The following is a 5000-nucleotide window of genomic DNA, read 5'->3' as shown; positions in this document are numbered from 1 at the left end:
TAATCATTACCTCGGGTTCCGAAAACCAACAAAATAGAACCGAGGTCCTATTCCATTATTCCATGCACACAGTATTCAGGCGGGCTTGCCTGCTTTAAGCACTCTAATTTGTTCAAAGTAAACGTGCCGGCCCACCCAGACACTCAATAAAGAGCACCTTGGTAGGATTTCAACGGGGTCCGCCTCGGGACGCACGAACACGCACGAGGCGGTCGCACGCCTTCGGCTCGCCCCACCGGCAGGACGTCCCACGATACATGCCAGTTAAACACCGACGGGCGGTGAACCAACAGCGTGGGACACAAATCCAACTACGAGCTTTTTAACCGCAACAACTTTAATATACGCTATTGGAGCTGGAATTACCGCGGCTGCTGGCACCAGACTTGCCCTCCAATAGATACTCGTTAAAGGATTTAAAGTGTACTCATTCCGATTACGGGGCCTCGGATGAGTCCCGTATCGTTATTTTTCGTCACTACCTCCCCGTGCCGGGAGTGGGTAATTTGCGCGCCTGCTGCCTTCCTTGGATGTGGTAGCCGTTTCTCAGGCTCCCTCTCCGGAATCGAACCCTGATTCCCCGTTACCCGTTACAACCATGGTAGGCGCAGAACCTACCATCGACAGTTGATAAGGCAGACATTTGAAAGATGCGTCGCCGGTACGAGGACCGTGCGATCAGCCCAAAGTTATTCAGAGTCACCAAGGCAAACGGACCGGACGAGCCGACCGATTGGTTTTGATCTAATAAAAGCGTCCCTTCCATCTCTGGTCGGGACTCTGTTTGCATGTATTAGCTCTAGAATTACCACAGTTATCCAAGTAACGTGGGTACGATCTAAGGAACCATAACTGATTTAATGAGCCATTCGCGGTTTCACCTTAATGCGGCTTGTACTGAGACATGCATGGCTTAATCTTTGAGACAAGCATATGACTACTGGCAGGATCAACCAGGGAGCTGCGTCAACTAGAGCTGAGCAGCCGGCCGCCCGGGAGTGTGTCCCGGGGGCCCGCGCGAACACGCAAGCGTCCGCTCAATTATTCTGCAAACAGGAGGAGGCTGGGCTCCCCTGCACAATACACCTCGAAACCCTCTCAGGTCCCGGCGGCGCGCAGCGCCGTCCTAAGTACTTGGTCGGGTTCGAGAGAGGCGCAATCGCCCGGAGTTAGGCGAGTAGACGCGCTTTAGGTGCGACCACCCGTGCTCCCAACTGAGCTTGCCGCTGCCGACAGAGGCCCGGGAGCGTGCTGTCGTGGCATTGCCGGCGGGAGACAACACGCGCCACCTACGGTGACCGGCAGCTCCAACGCCAGCGCCACAGAAGGGCAAAGGCCCCACGTGGGTGCCGAAGCGAACTCTCCCAGCACAGCGCACGTGCCAACACGTCTGCACAACTGCGATACAAACCACCAGCGAGAACCGCTGGGGCGACCGAGCAGCAGACGGCGTCGCGGCGCCGAGTTCCGGGCGGCGGCGCATCCTCAACGCACACAGTCCTCAATCGGACCAGCACACTGCAGATGTCCACCGCGCTTCGCACCGGGCCGGCGAGGACCCACTTTGGCTGCACGGCGCCGCGCGCAGGGTGCCCCGGCGCGCAGCTGCGCCGCCTGCCGCGTCCGTCGGCCGGCGCGCCTGCCACTGGGCGCCCCCACCAGCCGGCTGTAGCGCGTGCGCCCACGCACCGCGCGGCCAGCACGCCGGGCGGCCCCCCCTCACCGGCCGGGGACAGTCCCACCCACCCACAGCCGCGTATCGCTTCACACCCAGATTCACATTCACGTTCGTTGGTATGGTGGGGACCGCTTCGTAGCTGTACCGATCGTTGCCCTCACAGATGTACCTCCAGCAAGGACAACCGCACCACAACGGGTTACCAGTTGTTCATTTGCGTAACGTCACCAGTAAACGTACACGTCCATCCCCGTTTGCAAAGTCAACTATTATTGCATGCCTGCCTGTCAGGTGTCAAGACACACTACATCCGCTCACATCCACGCAACAAAATGTGCCCGACTAGAGGGCACGTGGAAGGTGCCCCCGTACGTATGCGATGTCCATTGCGCGACCAACTGTCAACCGGCCTCTGTAGCATGTCGCAGATGTGGAACGCGGGGCACCGTGCTATCACATTGTGTGAGAAGAGACTACTACGTCTGCATACACGCGCCACTACATGAACAGACGGCTCATGCTGATCGCCATCCACTGCGTCCATTACTCCCACACGTCTCTATGGCGTACCACACTGCAATGCAGCTGTTATGGGGAGATGACACGTAGCTGTGTACACAACATTCTGAGCGGGTTGCGGTTGGACAATACATTAATGTAACGTGTCATATGCCAATTACAGAGCAGGGTAAGGCACAACTTGGGTTAGGTTAAGGCACAACTTGGGTTAGGTTAAGGCACAACTTGGGTTAGGTTAAGGCACAACTTGGGTTAGGTTAAGGCACAACTTGGGTTAGGTTAAGGCACAACTTGGGTTAGGTTAAGGCACAACTTGGGTTAGGTTAAGGCACAACTTGGGTTAGGTTAAGGCACAACTTGGGTTAGGTTAAGGCACAACTTGGGTTAGGTTAAGGCACAACTTGGGTTAGGTTAAGGCACAACTTGGGTTAGGTTAAGGCACAACTTGGGTTAGGTTAAGGCACAACTTGGGTTAGGTTAAGGCACAACGTGGGTTAGGTTAAGGCACAACGTGGGTTAGGTTAAGGCACAACGTGGGTTAGGTTAAGGCACAATGTGGGTTAGGTTAAGGCACAATGTGGGTTAGGTTAAGGCACAATGTGGGGGTAGATTGCGGTACAAATTGCATTACATTGCGGTGCAAATTGCATTACATTGCGGTGCAAATTGCATTACATTGCGGTGCAAATTGAGTTACATTGCGGTGCAAATTGAGTTACATTGCGGTGCAAATTGAGTTACATTGCGGTGCAAATTGAGTTACATTGCGGTGCAAATTGAGTTACATTGCGGTGCAAATTGAGTTACATTGCGGTGCAAATTGAGTTACATTGCGGTGCAAATTGAGTTACATTGCGGTGCAAATTGAGTTACATTGCGGTGCAAATTGAGTTACATTGCGGTGCAAATTGAGTTACATTGCGGTGCAAATTGAGTTACATTGCGGTGCAAATTGAGTTACATTGCGGTGCAAATTGCGTTACATTGCGGTGCAAATTGCGTTACATTGCGGTGCAAATTGCGTTACATTGCGGTGCAAATTGCGTTACATTGCGGTGCAAATTGCGTTACATTGCGGTGCAAATTGCGTTACATTGCGGTGCAAATTGCGTTACATTGCGGTGCAAATTGCGTTACATTGCGGTGCAAATTGCGTTACATTGCGGTGCAAATTGAGGTAGGTTAAGGTGCAACACAGGTTAGGTTAAGGTGCAACATAGGTTAGGTTAAGGTGCAAGATGGGTTAGGTTAAGGTGCAAGATGGGTTAGGTTAAGGTGCAAGATGGGTTAGGTTAAGGTGCAAGATGGGTTAGGTTAAGGTGCAAGATGGGTTAGGTTAAGGTGACATAGGTTAGGTTAAGGTGACATAGGTTAGGTTAAGGTGACATAGGTTAGGTTAAGGTGACATAGGTTAGGTTAAGGTGACATAGGTTAGGTTAAGGTGACATAGGTTAGGTTAAGGTGACATAGGTTAGGTTAAGGTGACATAGGTTAGGTTAAGGTACAAACTGGGTTGTGTTATGGTACACATTGCGTTGTAGTACAGTACACGTTAGGTTTGGGTACGGTACACAATGTGGTATGGGATGGCGTGTTGTGGGGGGGAGGGGGGGGGGGAGGTTCGTTGATATCGACCGTAGGACGTGGATGCCCGAGGCAGCGTCAGTGTGTCAAAGGAGTTATGTCACGTCGGGATGCGCTTTTCGCCAGTGAGAGGGGGCGAGCCGTGTCTGTGGTTGCGGCAGACCTGTGTGTTTCATTCCTGCCAGTGTGTTTGTGCTGTAAGACGAGGCAGTGTGGTGGTGATGGGTGCACCCCTGTGTAGGACATGTGTGGGTGTTGGTGGCTTCTCTGAGCAATTGTGGTTGTCGGACGAGTGGGGTATTCTGTTTTATGATTGGACCTCCCGGTCTGGTTATCATAGCGTAGTTGGTGTACTGTGGCGGATAGGATGCACCGGACGTTGGTCCATGCTGGTGCTTAGTAGTTGTATCTGTGTCTGTTACAGGCAGAGAGTAGTGTGTGATAGAGTGTGTGGCTGACGTGTGGTTCATTTTGTGTGTACGGACGTTCAGCATGTATAGGGGCATTTGCGTATATAATCTATCATAATCTATCTATGTGGGCCTGCATAGTTTACTGAGCAGTGCTGTGAGGTGACTGAACTACGAGTGACGTACTGATTTACAGCGGAATGATTGCCTTGTACCAAAGATGGAGTATCGGCTCTACGACAGCGTTGGCACCGCAGGAAATGGTCTCGTAAAACGGCCCTCCCACCGTCATCGTTGTGAGGGGTAGGGACCGCCTATATTCTGAGAGGAGCCCTGTTTGCCACTGGGCGTGGGGTCTCGCATCCTGCGGTTCAGTGCCCCCAGGGAAGCGCGCGGAGGTGGTGCTGCTGCTGCTGCTGCTGTAGCAAGCGAGCTACTTACAGCATGTATAGGGACAGCGGGAATATGGCATATTCGATATAACTCTTCATGAAACGCAAGATATAGGGGCGGATTGCACGTTACGAGTGCGGGAAGAGTCCGCCGTTCATCCGCTGGAGTTGCGATTTGGGCGGTTGGGGTGGGGCACGTGCGGGTGCGGGTGGAGCGATTGTCGGTCGACGACTTCGTGCGACGCAGGCACAGGCGTTGGGGCTCCTGTGGTGGGCAGATGATGCAGGGTTTGTGGGTGGCGTCGGAAAATGGGCACTGTGGGACCTAGCGATGTCGTAGTCGGCGTGGCGTCTCATAGATGGCGGTATCATCGGTGCAGCAGGTCATGTTGCGGGGGACCTGCAGGTGGCGGTATT

General features: G+C 53.4%; 1 non-coding gene across 1 annotated transcript in view; it reads right to left on the bottom strand.

Moving 5' to 3' along the window:
* LOC126148638 (small subunit ribosomal RNA) overlaps positions 1-960 on the bottom strand; it is a 1909-nt gene extending 949 nt beyond the window's left edge. Inside the window, exon 1 of the ribosomal RNA XR_007530614.1 lies at positions 1-960. This exon is cut by the window's left edge and continues 949 nt beyond it. This is a non-coding gene — a ribosomal RNA (small subunit ribosomal RNA).
* Between the last annotated feature and the right edge of the window lie 4040 nt (positions 961-5000).

Source organism: Schistocerca cancellata, unplaced genomic scaffold (genome assembly GCF_023864275.1).
Source record: "Schistocerca cancellata isolate TAMUIC-IGC-003103 unplaced genomic scaffold, iqSchCanc2.1 HiC_scaffold_891, whole genome shotgun sequence".
In the NCBI taxonomy this organism is placed as follows: Eukaryota; Metazoa; Arthropoda; class Insecta; order Orthoptera; family Acrididae; genus Schistocerca; species Schistocerca cancellata.
The sequence above is the reverse complement of the archived record's forward strand: the minus strand, read 5'-3'. Positions and strand labels throughout refer to the sequence as shown.